Below are 20,072 nucleotides of genomic sequence, written 5' to 3'. Positions count from 1 at the left end.
GCTAGTCTCTGGAATATTTGTTGTCAAACGCTCTAGATGATTTTCCAATTCAGTCAGGGTCTCTTTAGATTCGTCCTGTGGGGCTGGTACTGCTGTAGCTGGGTGTCCCCTCTCATTGGGCCGGAGAGCGGCTGGTCACCGTGGACCCACATCTGCATTTGGAACTTTTTATTATCAGTTTTGGACGATTTAAAAATAAAAAAAATTAGTTAAAACTTAGAAAATATTGAGAATGATTTTACCTGAATCATCCCACTACTCTCCTCATGGAAGAGTCATGTCTGGGTCACCACGATAATCCATCCCAGCATATGGAAAATCCTGAATCACAAAAAGTGGGTTCTCCAACCAATGAAAATAATCAGGCGGAAATCGAACAACCTCTGAACCCTCCTCTGGATGACGGGCCATAATTGCAACCCAACGCATTAGCTTAGGCTCTCGGGGAAGTCCAACTCCAACAGAAAGTTGTTGTGGGACCAACATCGAAACCCTCTCTAGACCAAATCTCACAACTTAGAAACCATATCCAAAGTTTTTTAGTTGTCAGTTCTTTGCTCTAGTTAGTTGGCCTTTTACATTCGCCAACACAGCTTCGCACCAATTGAAGATGGTACCTCGATAACAGTCTACTGCCATTCGCATTTAGGATCCGGTAGCAGTGTTGCACTTCTGCAAAGTCTGGTAAAAGTAAATGCAATCACTTTAAGTTCAGGACGGGAGATAGTTTTGATATTGATCCCTTTGTCCTTTGTTTGGTCATTACAAAACTTTAGTCGGAGACTATCGACAGACTGGCCACCTGGCCTAGTCCCGAATAGAGATAATCGTTCACCTCTCTTGGGCATACCAGTCAAGAACTAAATGTCCTCTAGCTCGATTTTGAGCCGATGGCCACCAATAATGAAACAATGGTCCTGTATGTTCCACCTATCTACCGGCCATTGCAAAAAGTCTACTTGGGCCCTCATGCCGAGTATGGCCCAGAATTTAAATAGTCCGCATGTCAGAGGTTGGGTCAGATGAAAAATAAGTCAGTTGGTCTATTGTAACGATATTTCCATTATGAGGAAACTTGATAAGCCGAAAGACCGATGAAACAACAGCGGTCATCGCATAAGACCAGCTGCAACCCAAGAGAAGGTTGTAATCTAGAGGGGCATCAACCACTTTCACATAACAATTTTTCCTTCAACCCCTATAGGTAAATCCTGTATAATGCCAAAAGGATGGAACCCACGACCATCAAAAGCCTTTAGAATCATCGGGGATTGATTGAGTGTATGAGAACCAAGCGATCTGCAACACTGGATCGACATAATACACGTAGAAGCTCCCTCATCAATTACAGTCCTAAAGCAAGTTCTGTTTTTTACTAACACTGGAATCTGGAAAGCCATTTGATGAGGTAGGTGAGGTGTACTATTCTCTAAATCGAAGATTATAAGGTTCGAATCTTGAATATCAACAGCTCCTATAGCCGACAATAGTAATTTACACTCTGCTGGGCATGATTGCAGCACCTCCAAAGCCGACATTGCTGAAGGGGAAATAACTAAGTCTTCACCAATGTTATAATTCTGAGTAGCTCTCGCATGCATATTGAAAGCTGACTTCCAAAGTATACCTTTAGTAGGCGGTTTGATTACTAAGTCTAGGTTAGGTTTCTCGATCTGTAGCCGATCAAAACTAGAAGGAGTTGTAGTTGATGGGTTTGAATTAGAAGATTCTGCCTCCTTACCACCAACAGAACTTTTACTACCATAATCTTGTGATCGCATTGTAATCCTGACATGGGACATCATCATTATAAGTTCTTCTGAGGCATTTGAGGAAGAACCAATCATCTTACTATCTTGACTAGGAAAAGGATCCTTCAAGACAGCAGGCATTTGAGAACCTTTGACGATTTTCGCAACCTCAGCTCGATGTGGGCAATCTCTTGTAAAATGCTCCTCGTCACAAATGAGACAAGGATAGCAAGGTTTACGTTTCTCGTCAGTAGATTCAATTTTATCTGATTTCTCTTTTGAGTTTTGTTTATTTTTCTTCTTCCCTTTCTTTTTACCACCGGATTTTGATTTGGCCGTAGATGATTCTACGACATGAATATCGGTAGGAATTTCAACGGAAGAGTCTCCTGTTGGGGAATCTGGTAAAGTTATAATAGGAGAAGAATTCTTTGAAGATTTCTTCTTGCTTTTAGTGCTAACTGAACCAATCATACCATCAACAACATGAGACCCTAAAGGAGCTGCAATTATTTGATTTTGTTTCGGAAGGTCGGGGATTTTTTCGTGTAAAGTATTCGACTGCGTATAAATGAGGTCAAGGTACTGAGCTTGAGCAATTACTTACTCTTTAGTAACAACTCCTGCCTTAGCTACATCCTCAGTGATTTTAGGTAATAATGATTTAACAAACCATTCTGCTAAAATTTGATCCGGAATAAAAACTTCCACTAAATGTCGTCTATGTCGCCATTCATGAATATGATGTAAAATATATGTGGACGTTGACTATTTTAATGAAGTTAATAACTCCGTTCCATTGTCATATCTGACAGGCAACTGAAAATGAGTTAAGAAATAAGTGGCTAACTGACTAAAATTATAAAAAGAAGCTCGCGGTAACTCAATGTACCACTTGGACGCAAGACCAATCAGAGTGCGCTGAAAAAGACGTAAGCGAATTGAATCATCAATAATGGAATTAGATGCACACCAGAGGTGATAAGTCATCGCATGGTTTGACGTATCCTCTCCTGATTTACCTTCAAACTTTGGGATATCACTGGGCAACTTATTCGGCATTGGTGGCCAAAACGAAAGATAATTAATCAGATCATTCGTAAGGCGCGACAAATCAGGCAAGTCCAAAGTTGTAATAAACGGTAACTGACAGTTAGGGTCACGAAAACCTTGGGTCATAAGACGAGCCCTAGGAGGAGGATATCTAGGATAACTTGGAATTGGAATTGCATTTGGAATATTATATCCTCCCGGAAAACCAGGATTAACCGGACCAAACTGGGGTTGTTGGGGTTGCTGATAAGCATATCCAGGGTACGGTTGATACTGGTAAACTGGGCTTTGCACAAAAGGACCGAATTGGTACTGTCCCTGGTACGGTTGATAAGTGAATTGTGGTTGACTTGTGACAATCGTACTTGGACCAGGTTGTCCTATAGGCATTTGAATCGAAGTCTGAATTGTAGGTCCCGACTGAGGTAAAGAGGCTTGAGAAGTTGACGCAGGAACAGTAGAAACCAGAGATTTCGATACTCCAGAAGTAGGTGGAGTAGATTGAATAGAAGCTGCAGTAGTTGCAACAGTCGTTTGAGGCGGAGTTCAAGGCGAACTAGGTCCAGACTGATGAGCTACACCAGGTGCAGAAGTTTGAATAGTAGGCTGGACAGGTTGCTGGGTTGAACCAGAAACCAAAGGTTGTCCAGATTGAGATGACAACTGCACATTAGGTTGCAAAATCTGTTGAGTTTGAGATGGATCCCACACCATGTTCGTTCCGGGGTATGGACCCATAGAAGGTTGAGCATATGAAAGGCCATAACCGGGTTGAGCATAGGGCTGATAATTAAATGGTACATTTCTAGTTCCTTGTACAAATGATTGACTAGAAGGTGGTTGGAAACCTTGGGTTGGGTACTGACCTTGAGGTTGATAACCTTGAGGCACGTACTGAAACTGGGGTTGACCTTGAAGTATGTACTGAGTCTGGGGTTGACCTGGAGGTATGTACTGTCCCGAAGGTATGTGTTGTCCTTGAGGTTGCCCCCCAGGCGGTAACTGACTACCTTGAGGTTACCCCCCAGGCGGTAACTGACTACCTTGAGGTTGCAGATTTGGAATAGTACCAGACATCATAAGAATTTCTTCTACGCTCAACGGTTGAGTTCCGTTATTACCAGTTGATATCCCATGTTCAATGGGTTGAGGAGATGCTCCTGAAAAAGTACTAGTGAGTGACTGATACCGAGAAGGAACAGAAGGACCGCCATATAAAAATGTTTCCGTTGATTGGGAAAACATGGATGACTGTCTCGACATATTCAAAGGAGGATAATAACCTCTAGGTGTTGGATGAAAAGGAATTCAAGGTGGTGAAAAACTAAGACCCGAATTTCTAAAAAGTTGGTAAATGAGATGTACCAAGCGTCACTCCTAAGTGGACTGTAGAAAATTGATTCACGCTCCCTAAGTTCTAAAGTTGGTTGATTTTCAGGGAGAGTTATATCTTCTTCCGGACTAACAAGTTCTTCAATAGAAATGAGTCCAGAAGGAAGATTTTGGATAATGATCCTTCCTACCCTGGGTGAACCAGGACCACTAGAAGTTGGAGAAGAAAATCCTGAGGATGGAGTAGCAGTAGGTTCGGTTTCAGGCTCAGAAATTTCAGGTTCTTCAGCTAATTCACTAGTAGAAGAAATACTACCAGTAACTTCGGAAAATGAAATTGGTTCAGAGATATACTTTGTTGCTTGAACTTGATAATCAGGATGAATAATTAAAGAAGACTCTCTGGCTTCCAGTGACCCAACTCTACTGTCACTAGGTGTTACAAGAGCTCATAGCCCTTCAGGCTGGCTTGGTGTATACTCAGGAGGTTGCCCCCAAAGTCTACGGGATTGTCTCGGTAATTCAACCACGATTAAATATTTTAAATACTTCACACGCAAACAAATAAAATCTCAATAAAACCACCTAAAGTCTCTAAAGAACCAAACAATTGACTCACATGCCTAAAAAAATCTAAGAGTTCAAACCACACACAAACAGTAACTTTCCGTACCAAAAACACTAGTTGGTGATGAAATCCAATGTCGCAGAATTCAATACAAAAAGGGCGGTTGGAATAGTTACCCCGACAACTTGCTTAATGAAAAAGACTGGCACAAGTTTCTTCACAAAAACCATCTTGAGTGAATAGAACCCCCCAGAGAGTCCAAGTGAGTCTAGTCGACGTCTGCTCCAGGTACAGTGAGACCCGTCCTTCACCGTCACCTTAGGAAAGAATCTTAAGATTATGGTCACTAAGGATACCAACAGTAACAAATGCAACTGGGGGAACAGTCTACAATCCAATCTACGCGCAAGGGCAGAGCAATAAAGCTCAATCCCTTTGAAGGCTTCTCGACATGATCAATCCTAGGTTTACCAACAAGTGACCCCAAGCTCCTCAACAATGGTTAATTGAAGGTTTACCATTTTTAATACGTGCAAATCTTCTATCTTTCCCAATGAGACAGACTTGATCGTCTCAAAGGTTCGGACATGATCTCGTGATTGACTCCTTTAAAAGGAGCTTCCCAAATTATATCGATTACAATTGGATTTATTTCCTACCGCAAGATATAGCTACTTGTTTGTTTTAACTATCTTGGAGAGTTAATTACTCCCTACTCCAAGATACTAGCCTAAGGTATATTGGTGATAAGAGCCCTAGAAATAAAAAGATTGCTAGATCAATTTTAATTTAAGTGTTATTTTTATGGGTTGTTTCTTAAGTCAATAAGAATGGAGATGAAACTTTGATGGTGTGAAGATTCAACTCCAAAAACACTAAAAATGCACCTAAAATGATAAACAATTATTTTTCTTCAATGAATTTCTAGCTAAAAGAAAGAGTTGAGAATGCAATTCTTTGAAAAACAAATATTTCTTTCAACATATCAATGAAAAGAAAATCTTTTTGTCTTTTTCAGTAAACTCAAAATGATACTACTAATTATGCTCACGAAAAATCCCTTTCTTTTTCAACACTCAAAAACTATGGAAAACAATTTCTTTCAAAAGAGATTCTACAATTTCTAGAAAACACTCAAAACTATAAAAATCAATCTTGAGATCTAAAAACTTCTAAAAAACCTAATTGAAATAAAAGCTTTAAATCATTTTGAGGATGTTTTACTTAGTTATTCAGTAAACTAAGGGTTAATTCGTTCAGAATAACAAATCAATCAAAAACACCCAGCTAAGTTTTCTTTTATAAAAATGAAATTCAAAACTTTCAAACAAGTTCGTTCAAAGCTTTGCAAAGAGAAAACGAAATCTATTTCTCAGCAAGGGCAGATTTCACAAATCAATCAGACTCATCAAGAAGACCAAAAAGACCAAGGTAATCTAAGGTTTTTTAGGCTTCTAATCTCTGAGTCACTACAAAGACCAAGCGAAAATCAATCCAAGCATGCAAAATTTCTAGAAAATCACCTAAAACCAAAATGCCAATGGAACTTGCTCACAAGAGATTCTTGACAGAACACATGCAAGATCTGGATAGACACTAAAAGCTGAAAATAAAAATTTAACTTAACTGGATGAAAAAAATTTAGGTTTTCCAAAAATTTTAATAGGGTCCGCAGGCTTCCAGTAGAACCAGACGCAGTACCCCTCTGTGTACTAAAGGAAAGATGCGGAGAGATCCGCACTGTCTATAAAAAGAAAGTGCGGTTCCTGGTAAACTTCGGAAAAAAAAAAAAAAAAGAAGAAGAAGAAGAAGAAGAATTCAGATCCTAAAAACTACCCAATCCCACACACATTAAGCAAAAACCAGAAACAGGGAAAAGTTTCTCAAGTCAAAGAAAAAGGAAAAGCAAAAACCAAATTCAAGTCCCTAGTGGAGTCACCAATTTGTCGGCCGGATAAATCGTTCTTGCGGACAAGACCGATCTCCCTAGTATCAACAAATATCTAGCAACAAGCAGGACAAGCAAATATACCTTTCTCTAAATATATTGCGATTCATTAATAAAAACTAAAGAGGTGTTTTAGACCCTACCTTAAGTCCAATGCTAGTTTGTGGCAGCCATGCTTCGACTGTCCGAACGAGTTTCCTTTTGAGAACCTGCAATCACAAAAAAGCACACATCAAATAACACCTGCATAGCCAATATAATAAATCATATTCATCATGGTGATCAAGGAATCCATGAAATAAACCATAAAGCACAGCTTATTGAGAAATATAAACTTGATTGTATTAACTTTGAAAATAGAAGAACTTTACAACCTTTGGTGCCTTGATGTTGTACAAGATCCTCCCAGGGTCCGAAACAGGAATCTCCTCTACTTTGACAAGCCTCACACTCTTCCAAATGAAGTCAATAAGGTATGTAATCTTTCCTCACAAAAGCTCAATTAGGAAGACTAAGTTCCAGCAGCATTTCACCTCAAAAATCTTCAGCTTTCAACCTCCTCAGTAAGCAGCCCAATGCTTCATTTTATAGTGCAAAGGAAGGAGGTTACAGGTCCACCTATGAAGGGATAGAGTCCTCCTCCAAAGGGATAAGCTCCTCACATCAAGGGGTTATCTCCTTAAGGTATGGGATGCATGAACCTTAAAGGAACGAACTTGCCACCTCAAGATTCCTTCTAGAAGCTTCAAGAAATGACTCAAAGTGAGTTTTTAAGAATGTACTTGCGCCTTTTTGACTTTTACAGGGATCCGCACCCATTACACAGAGACAGAGCGGTCAGGTACACAGGGGATATGACCAGTAGGTGCAGGACCACAGGTAATACTAAGAGAAAGTGCGGAACTAGAGTTTTAAAGACTTTTAAGGGCTTTCTCTTATTTTTCAAGGCTTGACATGAAGAACTGAGGTTTAAGACTTGCAAAGGAGGAAAGTATGAGTGGTGATAGACTCACACCGATTGCAGAATGTCATGGTGACAATATTTTGTGCAATAGAAGTGTCACACATCGGAAAAGTAGTGGTATGGTTCTTGTAAAAATTCCTTAAACCCGAGAATTCCTACTGCAAAACTGATGATATTTCTCTTACTTGTTATATTTACATGAACAAGTCATTGTAGTTTCCTATGAAAAATATCGAAATACATACTCTGCAGCCTACACCAATTAAATAATATGATGAAACAAAAAACTAAACAATAGAGAAAGATACACACAAATGCATGAGTTGTTTTTGGACAAATGTCCCTAGAAAAACCCAGTGCGGGAAAACCGATGCATCAAATTTGAGGGTTTTATTATTATGTAGTAGTAATTTTGAGTAAAATTCCTTGGATGCTCAACTAGCAATCCGATAAAGAGAAAAACTATAAAAAACATATAGTGAGATGCTCTCACACCGTCACTAGAAGAATCTTAGTCTGATCATGCTGTATTGGAGCCTCTGCATGGCCTCTACGTAGAAGTGCATAAGCCTCATGCAATCTCTGTGTCGCCCCTGCTAGGAATCATGCTACTCCTCCTTCAAATCCTCTCCTGGCTGGAAATTCTGAATTTTTGCCTCGCGGTCTCACATCCCAGCTTTCGACTTCTGAAACTCGATTTCCTCACCAAGAATTCGATCTCCCTCTAAGGCTTGCATTTCCATTGCATAAACTTTGCATGGGCCAACACCTGCCTCTCTTTGGACGTTGTTATACCCTCTTTGCCTTGTACTCTCTGGACCAAGACTAATTCCCTCTTTCAGATACTATCTCTGCCCCTCACTACAAAATATCACTTCGATCACTGCTATAGCAACTACTGTGCTGCCCTCTCTAAGAAATTTGATCTTCTTGATATCTCTCGGTGTGTTTTCCAAATGACCCTCAAGCCTCCTTAAATAATCTTTTCATTGACATTCAACGACCCAGATTAGAAGTTAATAAAAAACTAAGATCATTTATGCTTGATCCTCATCTTCTTCTAGAAGTTACACCCAGAGTTAGATTAATACCCATTAATTATTTTAATTTCCTAAGTTTAAACTTAGGGACCCATTAAAAATAATTAATTATTTTAATTAAAATGTCTCCATGTTGAATTTCCCAAAATTCTTTCTAGGTTCTATTGAAGCCTCGAAAATTTTTGCTTACAACATTGGGGAAAACCATCCGGTCCGGACCTTGGTTAGCGGCTCATTTTCCGTTTGGTGTAGTGGCTCCAACTGGGGGTAATGGGACTAGTTTCCCAATATAAATCATGATAATGTTGATGGGGTGATATATATAGTTCGGAGGAATGTTTAAGCTAAAAGTAATCTAATTTAAACTAATAATCACATGCATATATCCTAATTTAAACACTATCTAGCTATGACTATACCCGGGAATAAATTTGAAACATGCGATCTACAATAATGTCATCAAGAAATTGGTAATAAAGATCATTCAACTGTAATAAGAAGTGAAATCGTTTTAACAATAATTGTTTCGGATAAATAGTTAGCCGAAACGATTATGAAAGATATATCGCATAAGAAATTATTGATATATTCAGCATAAAATTTAGGCCATCGCCATAAAAAAGTGCAATAATGTAACCAAGCTTTTAACTTTCATACATTAAAAAATTGAAGAAAATTTGTTGCTTAATACATAAATAAAACAAAATCACAAGATAATAGTACCATTTGTAATAAATTCTGCTCATTTGTTTAAGAAATATCGACCTACTTCCAATCAATCCAACACCATCTAAGAGTACAATAGTGCAATTTCAGTAGACTATGCCAGATAAGATGAAGATAAATCATGTTCCAAACATTTCACTAGAATTTCCTCAAAAGGACAAAAGTGCATGTTTTGAAGATTATTTCTGATAAAATTTCTAGACATCTCTCTAAATGCATGAGAGGGGTTTAAATACTAAACTATAAATCCTAATAATAGATTATTACAAAAATAGTTGAGAAGGTTTAAAAGACCTTCCCTAAATTATGCAAAACAAAACAGAAATAGAAATAAAACACGGTGACTAACTCCTTTGCATTTGATCTTTGAGATTGCAGATGCCCGTCATTAGTTTGAGCTGTGTCAGTCGGTTGATCATAGATTTCAACTGCCCAGTGAACATGAAATCGATCAGTGCTGGCACCATTTTCTGTGTGGAAGAGGTTAGGCATCGTAGAGTCATCCACTGCCTGTAAAGTTTAACTAAATATTTCTAGTATGCTTCCCAATTTAACCTGGTCATTTACCTAATTGCTTCCTCTTTTTCTCCTATTGCCTGCCTCCACTATTGTTCGAGCTATTTGACATTCGAAAGAAAACCTGGTACAGACTCTGCCACCAGGTTTGCGTTGTGTAAATTTTCATTGATGTTTTCAATAACACTATTTGTTGCTGCTGCTGTGACTGTTGTTGCCTTTTCTGCTTGTCTAAGTTGAGAATCCTAGTCTGCAAATAAAATTTCTTTATGTGACTCCTCCAGTATAGGAAAATCGGCCTTCCTCCCATCCTCTAAATTCTACCAGGTGATGAAGTCGGAAACTATTTTCAAGACTTCATCATATTTGAGTCTCATGTCAACGACTTGACTCGTTAACTTGTCACTAGTCTCACAATAAGGACTCAACTGTGAGACCTTCTGGCATAGAATTTCCTTTTGGTGCATTAGCTAGGAGTTAAGGCTAAGCACTTCAATTATAAACTGATCAATATTTGGGTTGTATTTATACTTATCTTTTAATTCTTGTATCTGCACTTCCTTTTATACTAAACTCGATGTTTTATTTGCATCTACTCGAATTCTTGCTCGATCTTGGCTATTTGCAATTCCGCTTGTTGGTTAGATTTTCTTGCTCTAACTATTGTTCCAACAACAGAATTTTATTTTCCTTTTCTCTGAGCAACATTTGTACCTCTGTTTCTTTATCAATAGTCATTGTAGGATAGGCTCTTGAAAACTGAGATAGTCCAGTAAGGTTGTTAGACGGGTCAATGGGTGAATTCTTCTAGAAAATATCCATTGGTTCATTATCGGAAGTAGTAGCAGTTGTAGCATCCAACTTTCTCTTATTTCTTTGCCTTTTGATGACAATTTTATGGGTTGGGCTATAGAACACATCTAAAGGAGGAATCTCATCAATTCTCAAAACAATTTCAGAGGTAGGAGTGGCAGGAATGTGCTCTACCTCTTGAGTACTTACAGTTTTATCTATTGTACTTTGTTGAGTTGCTTTGTGTTGTGGAGTCTGTGGCTCAGGTGCTTGGCCTTCTATATGGAGCTTTCTATTAAAATTCTCCCATTCTTTTTCTAAATCAATTGGTGGGCCCCAGTATTGTAGCAATAATGCTACAACTCTTGGAACTCCCTTCTTTAATTTTATCAACCCGGTAGTTCGTAACAAACTTGGAAGCGACGGTGTTGTATGCACAAGTACTAGCTCTTGCCGCAGCTGTCACTTGGTCAGCTGGCACAAGTCCGCTAGGAGCTTAAGCCAACTTCTATGAGCTCTTAGAAGAAGCTTTTTAATTGATGGATGAAAGCTAACTCGAAGGAAGCTAATCTAATTGCGAAAAGAAAATGAAAGCCAAAAAGGAATGCAAACCCTAGCAAACCCTAATTCTACCAGCTAGTCCTACTGACGCAAAGGAGAGCATGCAAACTACTGAAAGAGATGCCATTACTTCTAGGAAGGTAAAATGCATGTGTCTAAGTTATCACTATCTGAAGAAAACATCTTTTTGTATTTTTGATTAAGTTATTAGAATTATCATGCATGTGCTTTTAACTAGCTTTTCACTGTGCAGAGGTGGATCAAGGAGGAGAAGCGCTTGGGAAAGGTTGGGAAGGTTCAGAGAGGGTCTAAAGGGTCCCTAACACCCTTCCAAAGAGTCTCACAAAGTTTGGCTGCCAAGAAACCGTGTTTATGAGCTTCTACGAGAAGTCTGCAGGGGTTCTACAGGATGTTTAGGATTTCTACAGGATGTTTCGAAATGGGATTTTGGAGCATGGATGGAGGGAAAAAGATGGAGGAATGAGTATGAAGGTGAAATAGGGGTGTGAAGAGGTCTAGGACTTGGTGGATGAGGCTAAGGAGCGATTGGATTTGTTCAAGGATGGAGGAAGCGATGATGCACAAGAATGTAGGAATTAGGGCAAGGTGGGGAAAGTATGGCAAATGAAGGGTACGAATCATGGACTAAGGGTTGGAGCAGATTATCAGATGGATTATGGGTAGATAGAGAAGGATAAAAGGTACTCTGCAAGTGCTTTTTAAACTGAACAAACAAAGACATGCAAGAAAACAAAGATCTAGTTATGCTACCCTAATATGATCTAGCTAACAGTAACAAGAATGGACAGCAGCTTTATTTATAACAAGAACCACGTACAACACGTGAGCAAGAACATTCCAAAAGATCTGAATGCATGACTAACTCCTACCAATCTATTCTAAACATAAAAAGCTACTTTAACCATCAAGAGCAACCTAAATAACAAAGCAAGACTTAAATTTAAAGAGCAGATTTTATTTTAAGAACGCAGCAAACACACATAAAGATAAACAAAGGAGGTACTGGGCACTTGAGATGGGCCCAACCCCAAGAGCTACAGCCTCCTAAGAGAGATTTAGAGCTGGTGCAAAGCTGGATTCATCTTTATTGATCAAGAAATGAAGAGTTACATCAAAACTGTCCACAAGGAGAACTTGAAAATGAGCTGACAGCAAAACTAATCTATTGCCTAAAAATCGAACTACAAAATGACTACAACAAGACTATGAAATGACTAACTACCAGCTACAAAATGACTAACCACTAGCTAACCCCAAATGAGGCCCTAAGCCTTCTTATTTATACAAATTGAGGACCCCAACAGTCCTCCTAAAATTTAGGGACTCGGCTGCCCAAAACTTGTAGTTAACAGCAGTCCTACTTGACTTGCTTGGCTGCCCTTGTGCTAATTGATTCGGTGGCCCTTGAACTCCGAGCTGATGGTGGAGAATTCGAGGTAAGGGCCCATAAATGAAGGGGAAACCTTCCTACAAATCCTCTCCCTTGTTCTCCCACGAATTTGGCTGCCAAGTGCTCATTAAGACCTTCAATTTTGTCTCCAAGTTGACCAAAAAGGCTACACAAAGCACCCATTAGACTTGTTGGCATAATGACTAACCAAATTCACTCTATTAGCATAAATATAATCAAAAACATGCAATAAACTAATGAGAATGGTGGATTAAGTCAAATTAGGAGGTTGAATGAGCCCAAATAATTATCCATTTTTGGGGCTCATCATCACCCCCCTACTGAAAGTGTTGCTCATCCTCTGAGCAACCAATCTCTCTCCTCATCTTTGATGGCCCTGGTGGCCTCCTTGTCATGCCAAGCTTCTGAAGTGATGTCCTCTTTTCTGTCATGAAACCATGCTTCTTTGCTTCTTCCCACTACCTGTTCCTTTTCCTAGTGAATTCTCAGCCTTGGTATGAGTGTGCAAGTATATTCAATCTGATGGCAGCAATGGTGGCGAAAGGAGATGAAACCAGTGGAGGATGGAAGAAAATAATGGTTGCATGCCTCCTCAATAGACTTCTAGATTCAAATCCCTCTCCATAATTGATTCTAGCCTACCCAAAGGCTTCTACAGGATGTTTCTGGTAAAAATACAGAACTTCCTATAGAAAGTTGAACCATGACTACATTGTGCTCGAAACCTGAAAAAAATGAGTGTTCATGGAGGGGATGGATGTGAGGATGCCTGGGAACTTGGTAGTGACCTTTCTGCTTCTGTTGGGAGGTCCACTTTCCGCATGGTGTTCCTGTAACCTGCAAAAATTTCCAGGGATTAAACTTGTTTCTTCCAACACTTCTTTTTTGGATGGACAGTTCAGTATCCTAGTTCCCCAGATGATGAGCAATTTAGTGGCAGCATTCTTCAAGTGCATGATTAGGTCCTGATACCCCTCAAAGTGCCAGTGCATTTTGATCTTTGCAGAGGCATTCTTTCCAGCACACAATAACTTCATATACAGGGTGATATTGGAAAATGAAGTAGCAGTATTCCCGAGTAGCAGATGGACACAATAAGATAAATCCAATGTTTTTATAAGTCCACATGTCTGAGACGTTTTGTTCAGCATAGGAAGGCACCTTGAAGATTCTGGGAGATATTTCAGATTTGAAAAAGTTCAAATCAGATTTTGAACAGGGTGCAGAATTATACCAGCTTATAGAGGAGCACTTCCATGAGACTTTTGACCTTTTTTTTTCTTTTTCCTTTTTTTGTTGTTTTTGAATCAAAGTCAGAGTCTAAACCAACGCATATATTTCAATATGTATGGTGCAAGCCCTGCAAACAAATCAACAGTCATGGTGGATTATAATACATGTAGAAAACACAAATATGAGCATTTTCTTTTATTGGTGCTGTTCTTGTATGATTGGGCAGATTTGAAGTTGAAGAGACACTGTTTTGAGAGAAGTGGATGTTGTTTTCCCATCAGTTCCAGATCAAAAAATGAAAGGCATTTTTATGTTGGTCTATGTAGCCCCTGATTTCACATGTCTAGGTGCAGTTCTTTAACCAATTTATATGGTATTTGAGTGTTGTTTGAAGAGGAGCATATGAGGCGCTTTTTGGAAGACCAAGCACAATATCTACACCAGGAGATGAGGCACATCTGATAGGAGTTATAACCAGCAGCCTGGGCACATTTTCCAGGGTTGTTATGTGCCTTAGTTACAGCATAAAAGGGAGCATTCTTAACCATTGTTTCTGATGCCTGCTGACTGGGTAGAGGGAGCGCACTACTTCAGATCTGCTTTACCCATTTGCTGTGATGCCTCTTATTTCAGGCATTAAAACAGATTCTATTAGCAAGTGTTTTTCAAGAAAATTCATGCATGGTCACCCTCCAATTCAAAACAGCTCAATTCACCACTCTTTTGGAGTATATCATACATGGAAGAGTGTTTTCAATCCTACCTTTCTCGAGACTCCAAATTCGATGAAGAAAAGTCCGGGCTTCTCTGGTCCAGAATGTTGTGCCATACTTCCTATAGAAGACCCGTTTCCTGTAGAATGTTATTCTGCCTTTAGTGAGCCCGATACACTAGAGAAATTTGAACCAGGCCGCAAAGCTCCATGGAGGTTGATAGGTTAACTGATTGTGGGAGCAGAGGATGCATACTTCAGCTAAGAATGTCACAAATGCAAATTAATCAGCGGATGGTGAGTGTCGGCCGAGCATCCCTTAAATTACTGCGTGATTTGTGGTGAGGTGGCAGAGACGTGCGCTGGCCCATGCAAACTGTAGTGCTATCATGAACTGCATGTTCTACTTATTAACTGTATGTTTTCTTCTTGATCAGTTGCACTGGAGTTCAACAGATCTACCACTAACTGTGTTTTTCAACTTCCACGTAAATGACTTATCCATGCATGCTGCGTGATTTTTGCCTTGATGAGTGCAATCGAATATGGCTAGCTTCCTGGCTGAATCCCCCCATCTCATTCGTTCATGCAATGCTTAGATTAGACTCATGCAATAGAGGAACAAGGTTTAGTCACGTACCTGAAGTCAAATGGCTGTTGTGAAGCGCCTTTTGCTGCTGCATGCTCATATTCTGCTGCTGCATGCTTGGATCATTTGGTTGCATGAGGGCTTGGCTGATGATTGTTGATTGTTTTTCCTTGTTCAGGTGTCCTCTGACCAGATGCATGCTGCAGGAGTCCATTTCCACGCTCAGATCTGCACCTTGAAGCTGTTGCTGCTGAATTTTCACCAGACCAGAACTTATTTTCGCCATTGCTCCCAAACGGTGAACCGGATTGATCTGAAACTTGCTGAGCATGTTCCTATCATCATGATGCACCTCCCATAGCAAAATCGTGATCAATGGATGCACGTATTTCGAGAAAAATGGAAAATTGCTGAAGATTTCAGAGATCGATTTCTCGGAAACCGTGCATCGGAATCGGCTGAAACTGCTTGGGTAGGTTACCATCACTCATATACATATCCCCATGAAACAGGTTTTGAAACGGATGCACGGATATGGAGAAAATGCAAAAATGGCTGATGGAGATGGAGGCTAATTTTTTGGAAACCGTGCACCGGAATTGGCTGAAACTGCTTAGGGATGTTTCCATCACCCTTGTACAATTCCCCATAAAACGATTTTTCAAATGGATTCATGGTTTTCAAGTTATGGCAAAAACAAATTTTGTTCTAGGTATTTTTGCTTCAAGGCATTTTGCATTTTTGTTGCATGGTATGAAAAATGAATTTGGGCTGTGATGCAGGTATGGAGATGATGGAGGAGGAGTTGGAAGATTGCATGAGGACTTCTGAACCCTTGAGGAAGCTACCATGTTCACCAAACAACTTTTTTCAATCCATTTTTAACTTCTTGTAGCTCCTACAGGAACTTCCTGTAGAAAACACAGCTTTGAGGAAAGAAGCACAATGACATGAAAAAAAATGATGGAAAATGGGTGAGGGATGGGAACATGGATGCTTGCAGGCATAACCAATAGATTCCAAGCTTTAGATTCCCTTCCAAAATCAAATCTGGCTCGCTTGAAGGTTCTACAGGATGTTTCCTGTAGAAATATAGGACTTCCTCTAGAAGGCCCAAAAACTCCTTTGCCTTTGTTTTGAGTGATCCTCCTGACCTGCAATGTCATTGCTGCAACATGAAACTATTCAATGGAAATTAGATTTATTTTTCTTTTTCTTTTTCTCTTTTTTTTTTTTGAAAAACAACTAGGGCGCCTCATGGAAGTTTTCACCCTAATTGCTTGCCCTGGGCGCCTCCAAGGGAGGTTTTCACCCAGAGATCTTATTCTCTTTTCTCTTTTTTCAACCCATTGACTGCCTCATGGAGGTTTTCAATCAATGAGCCAATCTAAGGTGCCTCTGAGGAGGTTTTCACCTTAGATTTCTATTTTCCTCTTTTTTCATTTTTTTTCTGTTTCTTTTTTCTCTTTTTTTCTTTTTTCTTTTTTCTACCCTACCCTACTTGAAAAACAAAATTGTTCTCAAGTATAAGAATACTTCCAATGGAGCCATGTGCACATCGAGATTAGAGACAAAATGATGTGGAGGCTCGAAATGCATGCTTGGATAGGTATCCAGATCTCAGAGACCAAATGATCTGACCTTGAAGGGATCAAACATAGCTGAGGAAGAGAGTACTGCTGCAACTTAGTGACTGTCTGGAACCATGTCTCAATATAGCTTTGATATCCTTGGTCCTTTTGCTGATCTGGATCATTCTTCATGTCACCTTCTATCATGACTTTCTCATCTTCCTCCTTTTGCTGATCTGGATCATTCTTCATGTCACTTTCTATCATGACTTTCTCATCTTCCTCCTTTTGCTGATCTTTCTCTTGAATACATGGAAGATTTGATGGTAACCATGAGGAAACTCTCTCGATCTTTGATTCTGATCTATTCTCTTCATCAAGTGCAGCCCATGGTTCTTTGATCTCCTCTTTTGAATCTTGTTTTTCCGGATGTGGTCCTTCAATGCTTTCAAGATAATCTATTTTTTGCAAGGCTCTTCCTGAGCTATGGTGAACATATTGGAGCTCAAGAGGAGTTGTTTGGACATGTTGTGCCTCAGCATTGTAATGGACTTGAGCTATTCCAATGTGTAGATTTGGAAATGGTGGTATGGGTAGCTTAGTGGGGGCGTAGATTTGAGATGGATGTGGATGGGGTTGTGGTTGAGAAGACATTTGGGGTTGCCTTGGTGGAGCAGGAGGTGATGGTTGTGGATGAGCAGGTGGTGGAGGGAAAGAAGCGGGAGGAGTGTTGTATTGGGGTGTCCACTCCTGATGAGGTGCATTCCACTAAGGCTGTGGCTGAGCATAAGAGTGAAATGAATGAGCAACTGGTTAGGCATAATATGGATCTGTGAAGGAACAAGGAGGAGGTGTGAACCAGGAAGGATGAGCAGGGGGACCCCAAGAAGGCATGAAAGTGGCTTGGTAGGGGTCATAATAGGTCTCAGGTGTCCCTTGCAGTTCCTACTGGTAAGGTTTAGGTCCAGGCGGCTTCCTTTGGTTCATATGATAGAGTGGTTCAGTGGCTTCTTTAACTCTTTGATATGCAACTTTAAGTCCAGGCAAGGAAGGGCACTGATTCGTAGGATGGTATTCTTCACAGACAAAACACACTTCTAGGGAGTGCATTGGACATTCGTTCCTAGGATGCTTTCTAGTGCACCTAGGACAAAAGATGACCAAAGCCCTCTTGGCTTCCTCTTGCTTCTTTTGGATCCACAGGGTATCCAATTGCATGGCAAGAAACTGCCTCATATCACTCTTGAAATCTTCTATCTGATCTTCAAATTCGTCTTTGGACAAGGGACTGCTCCCAACATTTCTGCTTGTAGCCATTTGCTCCAGAGGAATGTTTTCTTCTTCTTCTCCCCTAGAGGTTCTTCAGATATGTCTTGATGTCCACCCAGGGGTTCTTCTTAGTCACAGCCATCGAAGAAGAGAGAAGGTTGGCTGTGTGAAGCAAAGGGGGGTGTTGTGAAAATATTTTTCTAACTTATCTCTACTCCTACCAGGCATGAAAGGAAATCTTTTTGGTTGATTTTTGCTTTTTTCTACTTCTACCTGCAAAACTGAAATAGATTGAACTGCAACTAACTATCTTGCTAAAATGAAAATGCGGAATTGAAATGAAAGCAGGAAAGGACTAATCTATTTTGCTCAAATTAAATTGCAGGAATGAAATGCTAGTCTTCGCTTGCGGAATTGAAATGCTAATCTATGCTTGCAGAAATGAAATTGCGGAATTGAAATGCTAATCTATGAAAGCAGGAAATACTAACCTACTTTTGCATAAACGAAATTGCATAATGGAAATGAAATAAACTACTTAGCAGAAGATTGTAGTGGAAAATAGAAGAAAAGCGACAATCACCAATACTCTGACGCTTCCCCGGCAACGGCACCAAAAAGATGGTGGGCCCCAGTATTGTAGCAATAATGCTACAACTCTTGGAACTCCCTTCTTTAATTTTATCAACCCGGTAGTTCGTAACAAACTTGGAAGCGACGGTGCTGTATGCACAAGTACTAGCTCTTGCTGCAGCTGTCACTTGGTCAGCTGGCACAAGTCCGCTAGGAGCTTAAGCCAACTTCTATGAGCTCTTAGAAGAAGCTTTTTAATTGATGGATGAAAGCTAACTCGAAGGAAGCTAATCTAATTGCGAAAAGAAAATGAAAGCCAAAAAGGAATGCAAACCCTAATTCTACCAACTAGTCCTACTGACGCAAAGGAGAGCATGCAAACTACTGAAAGAGATGCCATTAATTCTAGGAAGGTAAAATGCATGTGTCTAAGTTATCATTATCTGAAGAAAACATCTTTTTGTATTTTTGATTAAGTTATTAGAATTATCATGCATGTGCTTTTAACTAGCTTTTCACTGTGCAAAGGTGGATCAAGGAGGAGAAGCGCTTGGGAAAGGTTGGGAAGGTTCAGAGAGGGTCTAAAGGGTCCCTAACACCCTTCCAGAGAGTCTCACAAAGTTTGGCTGCCAAGAAACCGTGTTTATGAGCTTCTACAGGAAGTCTGCAGGGGTTCTACAGGATGTTCAGGATTTCTACAGGATGTTCTGTAATTCTTCTACAAGATGTTTCGAAATGGGATTTTGGAGTATGGATGGAGGGAAAAATATGGAGGAATGAGCATGAAGGTGAAATAGGGGTGTGAAGAGGCCTAGGACTTGGTGGATGAGGCTAAGGAGCGATTGGATTTGTTCAAGGATGGAGGAAGCGATGATGCACAAGAATGTAGGAATTAGGGCAAGGTGGGGAAAGTATGGCAAATGAAGGGTACGAATCATGGACTAAGGGTTGGAGCAGATTATCAAATGGATTATGGGTAGATAGAGAAGGATAACAGGTACTCTGCAAGTGGTTTTTCAAACTGAACAAACAAAGACATGCAAGAAAACAAAGATCTAGTTATGCTACCCTAATATGATCTAGCTAACAGTAACAAGAATGGACAACAGCTTTATTTATAACAATAACCACGTACAACATGTGAGCAAGAACATTCCAAAAGATCTGAATGCATGACTAACTCCTACCAATCTATTCTAAACATAAAAAGCTACTTTAACCATCAAGAGCAACCTAAATAACAAAGCAAGACTTAAATTTAAAGAGCAGATTTTATTTTAAGAACGCAGCAAACACACATAAAGATAAACAAAGGAGGTATTGGGCGCTTGAGATAGGCCCAACCCCAAGAGCTACAGCCTCTTAAGAGAGATTTAGAGCTGTTGCAAAGCTGGATTCATCTTTATTGATCAAGAAATGAAGAGTTACATCAAAACTGTCCA

Source organism: Pinus tabuliformis, chromosome 3_1 (genome assembly GCF_031772625.1).
Source record: "Pinus tabuliformis cultivar Carrire ecotype Pingquan chromosome 3_1, CPIR1, whole genome shotgun sequence".
Lineage (NCBI taxonomy): Eukaryota > Viridiplantae > Streptophyta > Pinopsida > Pinales > Pinaceae > Pinus > Pinus tabuliformis.
The sequence above is the reverse complement of the archived record's forward strand: the minus strand, read 5'-3'. Positions refer to the sequence as shown.